Raw genomic sequence first — 18751 nt, 5'->3', positions numbered from 1 at the left:
TGTCCATCCCTAATTGCCCTTGAACTGAGGGACTTGCTAGGCCATTTCAGACAGGCAGTTAAGAGCCAACCACATTGCTGTGGGTCTGGAATCACATGATATCAAGAAACGGCTGAAAGCACTGAATACTGTAAAGTCTGTTGGCCCTAACAACAATCCTGCAGCAGTACTGAAGACTTGTGCTCTAGAAATTGCCACGCCCCTAGCCAAGCTGTTCCAGTACAGCTGCAACACTGGCATCTACCCAACAATGTGGAAAATTGCCCAAGTATGTCCTGTACACAAAAAACAGCACAACTCAGCCTACTCTTGATCATCAGCAACATAATGCAAAGGGTCATCAACAGTGCTTATCAAGCGGCTCCAGTCGGACAGCAGAGCCTGGTCTCCAGTCGGCTCAGACCACCTTGCCACTGGACCAAGGCCTTGCTCTGTGAACCCCATGGGGTAGCTGGTGTGCAACGGCCACCCCACGTTAAAAGAACTCACGCACAGGCTTCCTCCCCTTAAAATGAAGTTCAGGGCCTGGAACGCAAGGACTCTCATGGACAACCCCAACAGCGACAGAATGGAACGGTGTATGGCCATTGTTGTCCGGGAGCTCAGGCGTTTCGACATTGATATCACCACCTTAAGTGAGACCCAGTGGGCACGGGAAGGCCCAGCTCAAGGAACAAGATGGCGGTTACACCTTCTTCTGGAAGGGTCAACCAGTAAAAGATCGCCACCTCCACGGGTTGGCTTTGCCATTAAAAACAAACTATTTGGCTGTCTCAAAGACACCCCTTGCTGGATAAACAAGCGTTTCATGACCCTTCGGCTCACCCTAGCCCAGAACCTTACACTAAACATTCATAAGACAACTGTCCTCTACACAGCACTGTCCCCTCCCAGATATCAAAAGCCATGAGGAAGCCTTGGACAATATGGACCACTGTCCATACCTTGGGAGCTGCCTGTCAACAAGGGCAGACATCGATGACGCGGTTGAACACCGCCTTCAGTGAGTCAGCGTAGTCTTTGGCTGCCTGAGATAGAGAGTGTCTAAAAACCACAACCTCAAACCCAGCACCAAGCTCATGGTCTACACAGCAGTAGTGATATCCACCCTCCTATACGGTTCAGAGACGTGGGGTACATTCATCAGGTACCTCAAAACTCTGGAGATGTACCACCAGCGCTGCCTCCGCAAGATCCTGCAAATCGATTGGCAGGATGGGCGCACCAAGCTCAGTGTTCTCACTCAGGCCAACACCCCCAGCATCGAAGCATTGACTACGCTTAATCGGCTCCGCTGGGTGGGCTACACCATCCGCATGCCTGACATGAGACTCCCGAAACAAGCGCTCTACTCGGAGCTTCGACATGGCAAGCAAGCCCCAGGAGGGCAGAGTCAATGCTTCAAGGACACCCTCAGAACCTCCTTGAAAAAGTGCAACATCTCGACAGACATCTGAGAATCCCTGGCCCAAGACAGCCTGAAGTGGAGTGAAACCGTCTGGGAAGGAGCTGAACTTCTTGAGTCTTATCGCCAAGGGCTAGCTGAAGCCAAGTGTCGACAGGAAAAGGAGCATGTGGTAACCAGGGCACCCCACCCACCTGTTCCCCCTGCCACTGTCTTCCCCACCTGTGACTGAGTCTGTAGGTCATGCATTGGACTCTTCAGTCACCTGAGAACTCATTTTTAGTGTCACCCTAAACCCCAAGGGACTGCCTAAGAGGTGGTAGTATTAAGTGGCACTTGCTTAGCAATAATCTGCTCACTGATACTCAGTTTGGTTTCCGCCAGGGTCACTCAGCTTCTGACCTCATTACAGCCTTGGATCAAACATGGACAAAAGAGCTGAACTCCTGAGGTGAGGCAAAGTACAGAAAGTGCAGGGTGGAGCTTAAGAAAGCAATTAGGAGAGCAAAGAGGGGTTATGAGAAAGCTCTGGCTGGTAAAAGTAGGGAAAATCCCAAGATATTCTATAAGTATATCAATGGGAAGTGGATAACCAGGGAAAGAGTAGGGCCCATAAGGGACCAAGGGGGCAATCTATGGGTGGAACCAGAGGGCATCACTAGAGTGTTGAATGAATATTTCACATCTGTCTTCACCCAAGAGAATGAGGATGAAGGTACTGAACTCAGGGAGAGAGACTGCGAGGTTCTTAAGCAAACTGATATATGGAGTGAGTGACAAGGTATCAGAATTGTTGGCAGGCTTAAAAGTGGACAAATCTCCAGGCCCAGATGATTTGTGTCCCAGAATGCTGAGGGAGGCAAGGGAGGAGATCGCAGGAGCTCTGACCCAAATTTTTAATTCCTCTCTGGCCACGTGGGAAGTGCCAGAGGACTGGAGAATGGCTAACGTGGTTCCGCTATTTAAGAAGGGTTATAGAGATAAGCCAGGGAACGACAGGCCAGTGAGTCTCATGTCAGTGGTAGAGAAACTATTGGAGAAATTTCTGAAGGAGAGTATCTATCTCCACTTGGAGAGGCAAGGTTTGATCAGGGATAGTCAGCATGGCTTTGTCAGAGGGAGGTCATGCCTAACAAATTTGATTGAATGTTTTGAGGAGATGACCAGGTGTGTAGATGAGGGTAGTGCAGTTGATGTAGTTTATATGGATTTCAGCAAAGCCTTTGACAAGGTCCCACATGGGAGACTTATAAAAAAGGCAAAAGCACATGGGATACAGGGTAATTTGATAAGGTGGATTCAAAATTGGCTTAGTTGTAGGAGACAGAGGGTGATGACAGAAGGATGCTTTAGTGATTGGAAGCCAGTGTCCAGTGGTGTACCACAGGGATCTGTGCTGGGTCCCCTATTATTTGTCATTTATATAAACGACATAGATGACTATGTGGGGGGTAAGATTAGTAAGTTTGTGGATGACACAAAGATTGGCCGGGTGATTAACAATGAGGTCGAGTGTCTTAGGCTACAGGAAGATATAGACGGGATGGTCAAACGGGCAGATAAGTGGCAGATGGAATTTAACCCTGAAAAGTGTGAGGTGATACACTTTGGAAGGAGTAATTTGACAAGGAAGTATTCAATGAACGGCATGACACTAGGAAGTTCTGAGGAACAAAGGGACCTTGGCATGTGTGTCCATAGATCTCTGAAGGCAGAGGGGCATGTTAGTGGGGTGGTGAAAAAGGCATATGGGACACCTGTCTTTATCGATTGAGGCATAGATTACAAAAGTAGTGAGGTCCTGTTGGAGTTGTATAGAACCTTGGTGAGGCCACAGCTGGAGTACTGTGTGCAGTTCTGTTCGCCACATTATAGGAAGGATGTGATTGCACTGGAGGGGGTGCAGAGGAGATTCACCAGGATGTTGCCTGGGATGAAACATTTGAGTTGTGAAGAGAGGTTGGATAGACTTGGGTTGTTTTCGTTGGAGCAGAGAAGACTGAGGGGTGACATGATCGAGGTGTACAAGATTATGAGGGGCATGGACAGGGTGGATAGGGAGCAGCTGTTCCCCTTAGTTGAAGGGTCAGTCACGAGGGGACATGAATTCAAGGTGAGGGGCAGGAGGTTTAGGGGGATGTGAGGAAAAACTTTTTTACCCAGAGGGTGGTGACGGTCTGGAATGCGCTGCCTGGGAGGGTGGTGGAGGTGGGTTGCCTCACATCCTTTAAAAAGTACCTGGATGAGCACTTGGCACCTCATAACATTCAAGGCTATGGGCCAAATGCTGGTAAATGGGATTAGGTAGGTAGGTCAGGTGTTTCTCACGTGTCGGTGCAGACTCGATGAACTGAAGGGCTTCCTCTGCACTGAGAGATTCTGTGATTCTGTGAGAGTGACTGCCGTTGACATCAAGGCAGCATTTGACAGAATGTGGCATCAAGGGGCCCTAGCAAAACTGGAGTCAATGGGAATCAGGGACAACTCTCTGCTCGTTGGAGTCATACCAAGCACAAAGGAAGATGGTTGTGGTTGTTGGAGGTCAATCATCTTAGTTCCAGGACATCACTGCAGGAATTCCTCAGGGTAGTGTTCTCGGCCCAACCATCTTCAGCTACTTCATCAATGACCTTCCTTCCATCATAAGGTCAGAAGTGGGGATGTTCACTGATGACTGCACAACGTTCAGCACCATTCACGACTCCTCAGATACTGAAGCAGTCCACATCCAAATGCAGCAAGACCTGGACAATATTCAGGCTTGGGCTGACAACTGGCAAGTAACATTCGTGCCATACAAGTGTCAGGCAATGACCATCTCTAACAAGAGAGAATCTAACCATCACCCCTTGACATTCAATGGCATCACTGTCGCTGAATACCCTACTATCAACATCCTGGGGTTTATCATTGACCAGGAATAGCCATATAAATACTGTGGCTACAAAAGCATGTCAGAGGCTAGGGATCCTGCAGCAGGTAACTCACCTCCTGACTCCCCAAAACTTGCCAATCTACAAGGCACTTGCCTGGATGAGTGCAGCTCATCACTCAAGCAGCTTGACACCATCCAGGACAAAGCAGCCCACTTGATTGGCACCCCTTCCACAAACATTCGCTCCCTCCACCACCGGCGAACAGTGGCAGCAGTGTGTACGATCTACAAGATGCACCGCAGCAACTCACGAAGCCTCCTTAGACAGCACCTTCCAAACCCACAACTGCTACCATTCAGAAGGACATGGGGTTCCACCACCTGGAAGCCCCCTTCCAAGCCACTCACCATCCTGACTTGGAAATATATCACCGTTCCTTCACTGTCACTGGGTTAAAATCCTGGAACTCCCTCCCTAACAGCACTGTGGGTGTACCTACACCACAGGGACTGCAGCAGTTCAAGAAGGCAGCTCACCACCACCTTCTCAAGGGCAATTAGGGATGGGTAATAAATTCTGGCCCAGCCAGCGATGCCCACATCCCATGAATGAATAAAGAAAATGTAGGCCAGACCAGGTTAGGATGGCAGATTTCCTTCCCTAAAGGGCATTAGTGAAGCAGGTGGGTTTTTGCCATAACCGATGATAGCTTCATGCCACCATTACTGAGACTAGCTTTTAATTCCAGATTTACTAATTGAATTTAAATTCCGCCATCTGCCGTGGCAGGATTTGAACCCGTGTCCCCAGAGTATGAGTCTGAAGAAGAGTCATATGGAATTGAAACGTTAACTCTTTCCACAGATGCTGCTAGGCCTGCTGAGTTTTTCCAGCATTTTCTGGTTTTATCCCCAGGGTATGCGCTGGGCCTCTGGATTACTAGTCCAGTGACATTACCACTATGTTACCATCTCCCCCAAATTTAGAAGGAAGGATAGTAGGATAGTTCCGGATGGGAAGGTCATTCAGTCCATCTTTTGTCATCCTTCCAGACAGATTCTAACCCATGTCCTCCACCCCTCCACTTTCACCCATGTCCACGACCCAGTTCTTCCCCTCCTCCCTTGCAACATCCAACAGTGCAGCACTGGAGTGTCAGCCTCAGATGCTGGGGACAGGTCTCCTGAGCATCCCTGAACACACGACATTCTGGTTCCGAGATATCAGGGCTATCACTGAGCCAAACAGGCATTATGGTACAAAGAGTCTTACTTCTCCGGGTTAGAGGTGGGGATATTAGTCCTGGGTTCTCGTTACTGCCTCAGAGTGCATGCTGAATGAGGAGGGGCTCAGGATTTACTGACACACACCATCTGGGGTCAGGTGGGGCAACGTGCTTGGTGTAAAGGGTGCCCTGTCAGCCACAGGACAGTGAGGGGACCAGTTAAAACAAAAAAACTGTTTTTAAAGAAAGATAAAATATTTACTAATTAACATCACCATTTAAAATATTGAACTGAAGAGGAGTAGCAACCCTTAATCGACCAAACTGGAAAAGGGAAATGAAACAGCAGCCCCACTCGAAACGTTAACTGTGTTCCTCTCTGCAGATGCTGTCAGACCTGCTGAGTTTTTCCAGGTATTTTTATTTTTGTTTTTGTTTTGGATTTCCAGCATCCGCAGTTTTTTGCTTTTACCTTGGTGTAAAATTAGCTGCGGCCAGTCCGGGGGCCCGGACACGGGGCTGCGGCCGGTCCGGGGGCCCGGACACGGGGCTGCGGCCGGTCCGGGGGCCCGGACACGGGGCTGCGGCCGGTCCGGGGGCCCGGACAAGGGGCTGCGGCCGGTCCGGGGGCCCGGACACGGGGCTGCGGCCGGTCCGGGGGCCCGGACACGGGGCTGCGGCCGGTCCGGGGGCCCGGACACGGAGCTGCTGCCAGTGAGGAGGCCCGGACACGGTGCTGCGGTCAGTCCGGAGGCCTGGACACGGGGCTACGGTCAGTCCGGAGGCCTGGACACGGGGCTACGGTCAGTCCGGAGGCCTGGACACGGGGCTACGGTCAGTCCGGAGGCCTGGACACGGGGCTACGGTCAGTCCGGAGGCCTGGACACGGGGCTACGGTCAGTCCGGAGGCCTGGACACGGGGCTACGGTCAGTCCGGAGGCCTGGACACGGGGCTACGGTCAGTCCGGAGGCCTGGACACGGGGCTACGGTCAGTCCGGAGGCCTGGACACGGGGCTACGGTCAGTCCGGAGGCCTGGACACGGGGCTACGGTCAGTCCGGAGGCCTGGACACGGGGCTACGGTCAGTCCGGAGGCCTGGACACGGGGCCACGGTCAGTCCGGAGGTCTGGACACGGGGCTGCGGTCAGTCCGGAGGTCTGGACACGGGGCTGCGGCCGGTCCGGGGGTCTGGACACGGGGCTGCGGCCGGTCCGGAGGCCTGGACACGGGGCTGCGGCCAGTCTAGAGACAGACAGTATAGTCAGCCTAGCTCCTTTTTCCTTAGTTCTGTTGAAGAGTCATACTGACTCGAAACGTTAACAGTGTTCCTCTCTGTGCAGATGCTGTCAGACCTGCTGAGTTTTTCCAGCTACTTTTTTTTTGTCTCCCTTGGAACTGATGGTTCCAGGTTAAGTAATAACCGAATGACAGAGAGCGCACACACTGGCAACTGCAAAACACTTAGCTCCGAGAACAATTAAAACCTAATACACGTTACTCATCTCCAAAGAAGGGGACAATCTGAATACATTGCCCAGAACATCAATTTCATTCAGAACACTTCCAAGCCTGCGATATTCCCTTAAATAAATGCAAAACCAGTATAAGCAGGGGGTGTATGCTGCAGTCACTGAAGGGTCAAATGAAGGGAGGTTAAACAGGTTAGACTTGTTAGAAAATCTGAAAGGCTACAAATGAAGGGAGCAGTGAATGTATGGAGTGAAAAAGAATGGCAGAATAATTAAAATGCATCTAACACTGAGCTACATCAGCAAAGGCGGCAGCACAACAGGAGGCAGATTAAGAATCTCATGAGATAAAAACAGAAAATGCTGGAAATATTCAGTAGATCATACAGCATCGATGGAGACAGAAACAGAATTAATGTTTCAGGACAAATTTTGTGTGAATCAGAATCTGATGGAGAACCGGGTGGGAAGGTAAGGGATGTAGATGAAGGGAAAGACAGCTAGTCTCAAGAGGCTTTAGCTCCATCAGCTGAGGGCACTGACTGAAACCTAAAGCCCAGGCTGAGCCCTGGGGCAGTGAGAAATTCCATGTTCTGGTTGATGTCAGTGTCCTGCTTTAGGGAAGAGGGTTTTCTCCTACAGAGACACAGAGAGGGTTACAGCACAGAAGCAGGTCATTTGAAAGGACAAAACAAGAGTCTCGCATTTATGTTGTACCTTCCATGGCCTCGGAGTCTCAATGTGCTTTAAACACAACAAAACACTTTTCAAGCGTTGTCGTGTAGGAAATGAAGCAGGCAATTTGTGCTAAGCAAGATCCCACATATAGCAATAAGGCAAAGACAAGATAAGCAATTCAGTGACGTTGGCTCAGTGATTAAATACTGTCCAGGAACAGGGGAGAATTCAACTCTTCTTCAAAGTAGTTCCATGGAATCTATTACATTCACCTGCCAGAGCAGTTGGGATGCCAGTTTAGTGTCTCATCTGAATGAAGGCACCTCCAACAGTGCAGCACTCCCTCAGTACTGACCCTCCAACAGTGCAGCACACCTTAGTGCTGACCCTCCAACAGTGCAGCACTCCCTCAGTGCTGACCCTCCAACAGTATGGCGTTTCCTTGGTACTGACCCTCCAACGGTGCAGCACTCCTTCAGTTATGATCCTCCAAAAGTACAGCACTCCCTCAATGCTGACCCTTTGACACTACGGCATTCCTGCGATACTGATCCTCTGACAGTATGGTGTTCCCTCAATTTTGAGCCTCTGACAATGCAGCACTCCCTCAGTACTGACCCTCTGACAGTACAGCATTCCTTCAATATTGAGCTTCCGACAGTGCAGCATTCCCTCAGTACTGATCCTCTGACAGTGCAGCGCTTCCTCAGAACTAATTCTTTGACAGTGCAGCACTCCCTCTGTACTGAACCTCCAACAGTATGGCACTCCATCAGTACTGACCCTCCGACAGCGCTGCGCTCCCTCAGCACTGAACCTCCAACAGTGCAGCACTCCCTCAGTACTGACCCTCTGACAGTGCTGCGCTCCCTCAGTACTGAACCTCCAACGGTGCAGCACTGCCTTACAACTGACCCTCTGACACTACAGTGTTCCAGCAATACTGATCCTCCGACAGTGCGGCACTCCCTCAAGTACTGACCCTTAGACAGTACGGCGTTCCCTCAGTACTGACCCTCCGAACAGTACGCCACTCCCTCAGTTCTGACCCTCCGACAGTGCTGCGCTCTGTCAGTACTAACCCTCAGTACTGCTCTAGAACGTCAGCCTCGATTTTGAGCTCAATTTCCTGCAGTATGGTTCGACTCACAAGCTTTTTACTTAGAGGCAAGAGTGCTACCTACTGAGCCATGGCTGATACTTGGGCTTTTGGACTGTAGCTCAAATGCCCTGTGGATCTCAGGGGAAACAGTAATGTAGGGGTTCTGGCCCAGAGTTCAAAATCCACTATTGCAAATAGTGGGGAGACGGTGGTGTAGTGGTAATATCACTGGCCTAGTAATCCAGAGACCCAGGCTAATACTCTGGGGACACAGGTTCAAATCCTGGCAGCTGGCGGCATTTAAATTCAATTAATAAAATCTGGAATATGAAGTTAGTCTCATGATCATGGTGATCATGAAAACTATCATGTAAAAACCTTTGGTTCATTAATGTCCTTTAAGGAAGGAAATCTGCTGTCCTTACCTGGTCTGGCCTACATGCTTAACTGCCCTGTGAAATGGCCTCGCTAGCCACTCAGCTTAAGGACAATTAGGGATGGGCAACAAATGCTGGCCTTGCCAGCGACACCCACATCCCATGAAAGAATAAAAAATATTGTTTGGGAATCAAGGCCAACACCTCTCTCTGCTAGGGCAATCCAATACTAATCCCAGTGCCCTTTGCTCTCCCCACAGCCCCAGTATTAATCCAAAACTAACCCCACTACCTCCTTTCTTCTCCTAGTACTTTATGTTACTCTCAATTAAATAGTTAACTAACTTTTCCCTCAAAAATACGAAGGTTTCTGCCTCAACCACTCCCTGTGGCGAATTGCTCCGTACTCTTAAATAGTCCTCAGCCTGAAGAATTTTCTCAACCTCTCTCCTCGCTCTAAGTGAGGATTTAAAATTGCATGTTATTACGGATTCCACAACCGGAGGAAACAACAAAATGCTGGACTGGCTACTCTGGAACTTTACTCCACACAAGGATAACTCTCTATGAAAAACAACTGCTCAATTTCAGTAGCTTTATATCTAAAGTTACTCTGCTTCTACTGCAGTTTAATTTAAGTAATATTCCAGGCTTACCCCATCTGTGTGGTAACTTGTACCCCTCTATAAGGTCACCTCCAAGCTGAAAAATCTGTCTTCTCCCTGGAACATCACTACACTGACCCTGTGAATGGGCCTCGCAGCACTGCTTCCAACAGGAGCCCACTGCATTAGTGCACTTCTGGTTGACTGTAACTTCACACATTACCATCACAGTAACAAGCATCAATTAACTAGAGATAAGATGAGGAGAGTACCCAGGTGCAATTCAATCACCTGAGGCTATTGTCACTGAAATGACCATTGTCTTGTGTCCAGTTTCTCCTGTTCCAAACCAGGCAACATTCCTCAGCAGATTCCAACCAAATACACCAAGGTAAACATCACATTTAATGTTCCAAGTTAGTGTCTCAAATCCAGCTGTCCAAAACCTCCAAAACCTGGAGTTGTCGGAAAAACTGGACATTTTCAGAATGCGCCATGTGTCAATTTCATTTGAGTGAAATAAAAAAATCAACCTACCCCAGGCAATTTGGCTAGGTGCTGCATTGGCACGGCCTGACGCCGGACGAGTTATCACCTTTGCCGTTTGAGCGTCAGTCTATTCCCTCGCTCCGAGTGACCCCTGACCCCACCAGACCAGCTTGACCCGAACCGCCCGACCTGATATCCAGCAACATCTGAAATTCGGCACTGGCTTGGTTCTGAGGTTGCCAGCTTCCCAGCTGTACATGTAATACAAAAACCTGCATTTATAAAGTGCCTTCATTATAGTAAAACGTCTCAAGGTGCTTCATGGGGAACATTATCAAACAAATGTGACACTGAGCCACATAAGGAGATATTGTTCGAAAAAATAAAGTATAAGGGGCAAGAGAGGTGGAGAGATTTAGGGAGAGAATTCCAGAGTTTAAGTCCGAAGCAGCAGGAGGGATGGCTGCCAATGGTGGCTCAAATGAAAACCAGGGGTTTGAGAAGCTGGAGTTAAGGAAGATTGAGATTTTGAAGGCTGGAGCAGATCACAGAGGTAGGGAAGGGCAGGGCCATGGAAAGGTTAGAAAACGAGGCTGAGAATTTTAAAATCAAGGTGCTGCCAGACCAGGAGCCAATGTGGATGGAGGCTACATGGGTAGTAAAAGTGCCTCAAATTACCAGATTTGTTGAATTCAATTTCACATGGGCTTAAAAGGTTACATTATGAGGGCAGGTTGTATAAAGTTGGCCGATATTGTCTTAAGTTTAGAAGGCTGAGGAGTGATCTAATTGAGGTGTTTAAATTAATAAAGGGATTCAATAGGCTAGATACAGAGCAACTATTTCCTATGATGGGCAGGGGGTGTGGCAAAATAAAGGGACATAACATTAAAATGAGAGCCAGGCCATTCAGGGGTGATGTCAGGGAGCACTTCATCACACAAAGTGGGAGTGGAAATCTCTCCTCTGGAAAGTTGTGCATGTTGTCAAGGTTGACATTAATAGTTTAGTGTTGGATAAGAGTATCAAGGGATATGGAGCTGGGGCTGATAAATGGAGTTGAGGTGAAGAAGCTTTTAGGTGACAATGATGTAACAGAATTTCATACTCAGTCTTAAGAGGTGAAGTGTGGGGCTAAGACTAATTTTTAAACCTAAGTAAAGGTGATTATAAGGGCATGAAAACAAAGATAGCTAAAGTGAACTGGGTAACTAGGTTAAAAGGTAGGACAATAGAGATGCAGTGGCAGACTTTGAAGGAGCTATTTAATAATAACCATCAGCAAAGATTTATCCCAGTGATAAAGACTCTGAGAAGGATGCATCATGTGTGTTTGAATAAGGAAGTTAAGGATGGTATCAAATTGAAAGAAACGCTACAATTCTGCAAAGATTAGTGGTAGGTCAGAAAATTAGTCAGATTTTAAGAACTAGCAAAGACTGATAAAAAAAAAGAGGGAGAAAGAAGCATATGAGAGGAATCTAGCTAGTAATACAAAAACAGATAGTAAGAGGTTCTACGGGTATTTGAATAGGGAAAGAGTAACTAAAGCTAGTGTTGGTCCTCTAGAGGGTGATTCAGGGGAACTGATAATAGAAACCAAGGAAATGGCAGAGGCATTAACAGGTATTTTGTGTCTGTCTTCACTGTAGAAGACTTAGAAAACTTCCCAAAGATACTTGAAAATCAAAAGATGAATGGGAGAGATGAGCTTAAAACAATCACCAACACTCGGGAGAAGATGCTGGGAAAACAATTAGACCTAAAGGCTGACAAGTCCCCAGGGCTAGAGGACCTGCATCCTGGGGTCTTAAAAGAAGTGGCTGCAGAGACATTTGATGCGTTGTTATAATCTTCCAAAATTCCTTAGATTCTGGAAGGTTCCCAGTGGATTGGAAAATAGCTAATGTAACAACTTTATTCAAGAAAGGAGGGAGGCAGAGTGTAGAAAACTGCAGGCACGTTAGCTTAACATCTGTCATAGAGAAATTGCTAGAATCGATGATTAAGGGGTTAAAACAGGATTCTTAGAAAATCATAATGCGGTCTGCCAGAGTCAACATGGCTTTGTGAAAGGGAAATCGTGTTTAACTAATTTATTAGAGGTTTTTGAGGAACTAACAAACAAGATAGATAAAGGGGAACCTGTAGATTTGGGAAAATCAAATTGGCAGAGGTAGCCACGAGCAAGAATCCATAGAGTATTCGGGACAGTTTCCTGGAACAATATGTTGTGGATCCAACCAGGGATCAGGCTATTTTGGATCTGGTAATGTGTAATGAGGCAGGTTTAATAAATAATCTCAGAGTAAAAGATCCCCTAGGAAACAGTGACCATAGCATGGTGGAATTTAGCATTCAGTTTGAGAGTGAGAAACTTAGTTCAGAAACAACTATGTTAAACTTAAATAAGGGTAATTACAAAGGAATGAGGGCAGAATTAGCTGCAGTGGACTGGGAAAGGAGTTTAGCAGAAAAGACGGTTGATGAACAATGGCAGATGTTTGAGAAAATAGTTCATGATTTACAACAAAGAAATATCCTAGTGAGGAAGAAGGATTCTGGGAAGGGGATAAACCAACCATGGTTAACCAAGGAAGTTAAGGAGAGTATCAAAGTGCAAGGTAAAACGTACAATGTGGCAAAGATTTGTGGTAAGCCAGAGGATTGGGAAAGTTTTAAAAACCAAAAACTTAATAATGAGGGAGAAAGTAAACTTTGAGGGTAAACTAGCAAATAATATAAAAACAGACAGTAAGATCTTCTTTAAATATATAAAAATGAAGAGAGGCCAAAGTCAATATAGGCTCCTTAGAGAATGAGGCTGGGGAAATAATAATGGGGAACCAGGAAATGGCAGAGTTGAATAAATACTTCACCAAAAATACTAAATCATCATGGGGCAAAACAGAGGTAGGAATTAAATACAATAACTATCACTAGAGAAAAAGTGCTAGGGAAACTAATGGGGCTAAAAGCCAATAAGTCCCCTGGACCTGATGCATCCTAGGATATTAAAGGAAGTAGCTGCAGAGATAGTGGATGCACTGGTCGTAATCTTCCTAGTATCATTAGATTCTGGAAAAATCCCAGAGGATTGGAAAACTGCCAATGTAACACACTTATTCAAAAAGGGAGGGAGACAAAAAATAGGCCAGTTTGCTTAACATCTGTCATTGGGAAAATGTTGGAGTCTATTATAAAGTATGTAATAGCGGAGCAATAAGAAATGCATAATCTAATCAAATAGAGTCAGCATGGCTTCATGTAGGAGAAATCATGCCTGACAAATTTATTAGAATTCTTTGAGGAGGTAACAAGCAGGATAGAGAAAGGGGAACCAGTAGATGTAATATATTTGGATTTCCAAAAGGCGTTCGAAAAAGTACCGCACTTACGGCTACTTAATAAGATAAGAGCCCATGGTGTTGAGGGTAGTACATTAGCATGGATAGAGGACTGGCTAACTAATAGAAGACAGAGAGTTGGGATAAGGGGGGCATTTTCAGGACAGCAACCTGTAACTAGTGGAGTGTCACAGGGATCAGTGCTGGGGCCACAATTATTTACAATATATATTAATGGCTTGGATGAGGGAAGTGAATGTACTATTGCCAAGTTTGCCTTTGACACAAAAAGATGTGGGAAGGCAAGTAGTGAGAGTGACACAAAGGGTTTACAGAGGGATTTAGACAGGTTAAGTGAGTGGGCAAAAACTTGGCAGATGGAATATAATTTGAGGTTATGTAATTTGGCAGGAAGAATAGAGGAGCTGAATATTATTTAAATGGAGAAAGACTGCAGAAAGCTGCAGCACAGAGGGATTTGGGGATCCTCATGCATGGATCCCAAAAAGCTGGTGTAAAAGTTCAGCAGGTAATAGGGAAGGCAAATGGAATGTTGGCCTTATTTCAAAGTGATTGGAGTATAAAAGTAGGGGAATCTTGCTAAAACTCTACAAGGCATGTGTTAGACCACGCCTAGAATAGTGTGAACAGTTTTGGTCCCCTTATCTAAGGAAAGATATACTGACATTGGAAGCAGTCCAGGGAAGGTTCACGAGGTTGATCCCAGGGATGGGGGGATTTTCTTATGAGAAGAGGTTGAGTAGGTTGGGCCTGTATTCATTGGAGTTTAGAAGAATGAGAGGCGACCTTACTGAAACATAAGATTCTTAGGGGGCTTGACAGGGTAGATGCTGAGAGGTTGCAGGAGAGTCTAGGACCAGAAAGCACAATCTCAGAGTAAGGGGGCACTCACTTAAAACAGAGATGAGGAATTTCTGCTCTCAGAGAGTAGTGAACCTGTGGAATTCTTCACCACAGAGGGCTGAAGAGGCTGGATTGTTAAGTATATTCAGGGTTGAGATAGATAGATTTTTACCAGTAAGGGAATCAAGGGATATGGGGGAAAGGCAGGAAAGTAGAGTTGAGGATTATCAGATCAGTCATGATCTCATTGAATGGCAGAGCAGGCTCTTGGGCCTACTTTTGCTCCTACGTCTTACGTGGTGTACTTAGATTTCCAAAAGGCATATGATAAGGTGCCACATCAAAGGTTACTACACAAGAAAAGAGCATAAGGTGTAGGGGGTGACAGATTAGCATGGATAACGGATTGGTTAGCTAAAGGGAGCACAGTAGGGAAAAATGAGTCATTTTCAGGTTGGTAAGCTGTGATTATTGGAGTGGCACAGGAATCAGTGCTGGGGCCTCAACTATTTACAATTTACATCAATGAACAGAACTTTACGACAACAGGATTTTACGGTCCCCCCTGAAATCAATGGGAGTTTAGAATGGATTGCCCCATTTTCCAGCCTCGTTCCCACATGTGAAGGGGCTGTAAAATTCCGGCTGATGATTTGGATGAAGGGGCCAAATATATGGTAGCTAAACTTGCTGATGATACTATGATAGGTAGGAAAGTAAGTTGTCAAGAGGAGGTAAAGGGTCTGCAAAGGGATATAGACAAGTTAAATGAGTGGTCAAACATTTAGCAGATGGGGGACAATGTGGGAAAATGTGAACGTGTCCACTTTGGCAGGAAGAATGGAAAAGCAGTATATTATTTAAATAGAGAGAGATTGCAGAACTCTGGGGTTTAGAGGGATCCGGGTGTCCCAGTACATGAATCACAAAAAGTTAGTATGTAAGTACAGCAAGTGATTCGGAAAGCAAGTGGAATGTTGGCATTTATTGCAAGGGGAATGGAAGTTAAAAGTAGGGAAGTTTTACTGCAGCTTGATGAGATCACATCTAGAATACTGTGGACAGCTTTGGACCCCTTAGTTGAAAATAGATATAATTACCTTAGAAGCAGTTCAGAGAAGGTTCACTCGACCCATTCCTGGGATGAAGGGCTTATCTTATGAAGAAAGGTTGAATAAGTTGGGCCTATACCCACTGAAGTTTAGAAAAATGAGAGGTGATCTTATTGACCACTTTATAATATCCTGAGGGGGCTTGACAGGGTAAATACAGGGAGGATGTTTCCTCTGTGGGAGAGACTAGAACTAGGGGACACAATTTAAGAATAAGAAGTCCATTTTAAGACCGAGATGAGGAGAATTTTTTTTTTTCCTCGGAGGCTCATTAGTTTGTGGAATTCTCTTCCCCAGGGGAAGGTCATTGAATTTATTCAAGACAGAGTTAGACAGATTTTTAAAAGACAAGGGAGTCAAACGTTATGGGGCTCAGACAGGAAAGTGGAGTTGAGACCACAACCAGATCAGTCATGATCTTATTGAATGGCAGACCAGGCTCAAAGAGCTTAATAGACTCCTGTTGCTTCTAAGTCCTATATACAGATTAGCCATAATCTAACTGAATCGCAAAACTGGCTTGATGGGTTGAAAGGCCTCCTCCTGTTCCTTTGTAACTTCCCATGCTGTGATGTGAACTTGCGACTCCGGTTCCTTAACCAGGACCAGAACCCTTACACTACTGATCTCTCTGGTGCTTCCTGTGTATCCAAACTACTGCCCATAAACCCAGGTGCCAAACGGGGCTCAGCAGGTAACACTCCCACCTCTGAGATAGAAAGGTGAAGATTCAGCCTCCAGTCTACAGACTTGAATCCACAATCCTGGCTGACACTTCAGCGCAGTACTGAAGGAGTGCCTGTGCTTTAGTCAGCTGAAGTGTCTAATGGGTTAAATGGTCTAAAAGTGATTATATTGCAGTAAGGAATGATGTAAACTAATCAAGCAGTTTAAACTAATCGAGCAGTGTAAACTAATCATGCAAAGTATCTTTGAAAAGTTTGTGGTTACAACTGTGTCCTGTTATGTGCTGGATGAAACAATGGTGCACAGATTAAATCTGCTGATATGGTAATTTATGTAATCTTTATCTACATAGTTGTAGTTAAACTGTCTCCTATCTTATTGTGAAATGTACCGTCTGCTTGTAATTGTATTACTGCGTTCGCCCTTTGAACGTGCTAACCATGACACAACTGTGATTTCTTGATGTACGAACCTTATATGGTTTGAATTTCCTGTTATGAGGGGAATAAACAATGGTGGATTCTCTGTTTGGGGGGTGAGACTGACCAGGAACCACTTGTGGTGTCCTGAGCAGCCGACTCCCCAGCTTGCTTGAATAAATATAGTTTTGCTTCTAACAAGTCAGTGTTCTGGTAGTTGTGTCGCAATTCGACAGTACTTTCTTGGAGGTTCCACCGAGATGGCAAGCGTGACTGCCTAAGCGAGACCGAACGGTCATGTCCTGGTAACAGACGACTCAACCGGTACATAAATAAGGTAAGATTTTACTTACCAGAGTCTGTCTGCTGTTGGTACGCATGCAGGTGCTCGACATGAGCAGTGCAGCTCTGCCATAGTCTGACTGTTAGAGAGTAAAAAAAAAAGGGTGGGATCTGATACCGTGGGAAAAAAGGTGGGATCTGATCCCGTGGGAAAAAAAAGGTTGGATCTGATCCCGTGGCCACCTACCTGGGGTTCGAGTCCCTGAGGTTGTGACGGACAGGGTCCGCAGAAAGCAAAAGAGGTAAACCAATAAGTAAAGGTTGAGCACGCTAATAAAGAATCCACTGCCTGTCTGTGAATGTATTTGGAAGGTACAAGGGAAAGAGAGAGAACGCAGGGCATCTCAAGGGAACTAAGGAGACAGTACGGCGTAGGAATCAGTATGGGAGCAGCTGCAGCTAAAGGGGATAGTCCCGTCCCCGCTAAGGGAACGCCGGCGTATTATATGCATCAGAATTATGGCCCGCCCAGTTGTAAATTTTAAAAAAATGGAATTGCATCACCTGAGGTGACCCCGAGAAGCAATTCCTGTTGGAAGGCAGTTGGGATCTCGATAAATTACTGCACTTAAGAGGAGCTCTAGAATCAAAAAGAGGCAAGGTAAAACAACCCCAGTGGGATGCCTATTATAATTGGTATTTAGAAGATGTAACGAAAAGATAGAAGTTTTGCGAAAATGCCACCAGCCCACTAAAGGGGATATTGAGGTGTTGATAGACGCCTGTTTAGGAACAAACAAATGGAAACAGGTTAAGGACAAAAGCGAATGGCTGGTAGGACCTACCACAGGGGCCGAGCTCACTAGCCTCTGGGATCGAATCTTAATGGCCATAAGGGACTGTTACCCCCAGGTTGTAGACTGGTTTAGAAATAATGCCACACAGCAGAAAGCAGGCGAAGACATGGGTGATTATGCGAAATGAGTACGAAAAGTGTTTTCTGAATGTTCAGGTCTGAAAGAGGGTGAAGGAGGACCTGCGATGGTTAATGTTACTGTAAACGGTTTGCAACCCGGTATGAAGAATATATTTTGTACAATTTGTATTGGATGGGAAGCCAAACCCCTGGTTGAGTATGTTGCCAACGCCAGAATCAGCATCAGCAGCAAAAACCTTTTAAAAAGACGAACGAGATGCTTATGTACGTAGGTCCGGTTGAACCTGCTCCCCGCCCATCGTTCAGTGTGCATCAGCAAAGAGGCAGAGGGAGGTATAGAGGAAGGCAGAACAGAGATAATTTCAACTGAACAACCCATTTGGTCAGTCCCCACAACCCCAGCAGTAGCAGCAATGAGGACAGCACCTTCCAAACGAAACATCAGCTCAATTGAATAACATCTTACCCTTAGATGACAAAGACAGTGAGCGATGGCACTATGAGTTACATTGTACGGTATATTATGATAAGGAAGGCCTTGACCAGGACTATGCACTAATGGCAGCCCCACAGGTAGGATCATTCTTTCTTTTGGAAACAGAGAACTCCAGTAAGGAGTTCTCGTCCCAGTCACGAGCCCCTGCAATACCTCCACCCTACCTGTAAAAAACACATAAGAAAGAATGGCAATTTGTCCAAGATCTGCGAGCGGTTAATGACTGGGTAATCCCAACCTTCCCAGTGGTGCCTAACCCAGCCATCATTCGGAGCTGCATACCTCCAAATTCACAATTTTAAACCATTGTCGACTGAAGTGGGGTTTTCTTTTCGATACCAATACATCCGGACTAATTCGCGATATGCTTTCGGGATAGT

At 46.3% G+C, this 18751-nt stretch overlaps 1 protein-coding gene across 4 annotated transcripts in view; it reads right to left on the bottom strand.

Moving 5' to 3' along the window:
* Nucleotides 1-18751, bottom strand: part of LOC121278938 (anion exchange protein 2-like) — a 263881-nt gene that overhangs the window by 50216 nt on the left and 194914 nt on the right. The gene's annotated exons all lie outside the window — the stretch shown is intronic.

The sequence above is a fragment of the Carcharodon carcharias genome, chromosome 6 (assembly GCF_017639515.1).
Source record: "Carcharodon carcharias isolate sCarCar2 chromosome 6, sCarCar2.pri, whole genome shotgun sequence".
Classification (NCBI taxonomy): domain Eukaryota; kingdom Metazoa; phylum Chordata; class Chondrichthyes; order Lamniformes; family Lamnidae; genus Carcharodon; species Carcharodon carcharias.
Note: the sequence above shows the minus strand (reverse complement) of the source record. Positions and strands in the feature narration are given on the sequence as shown.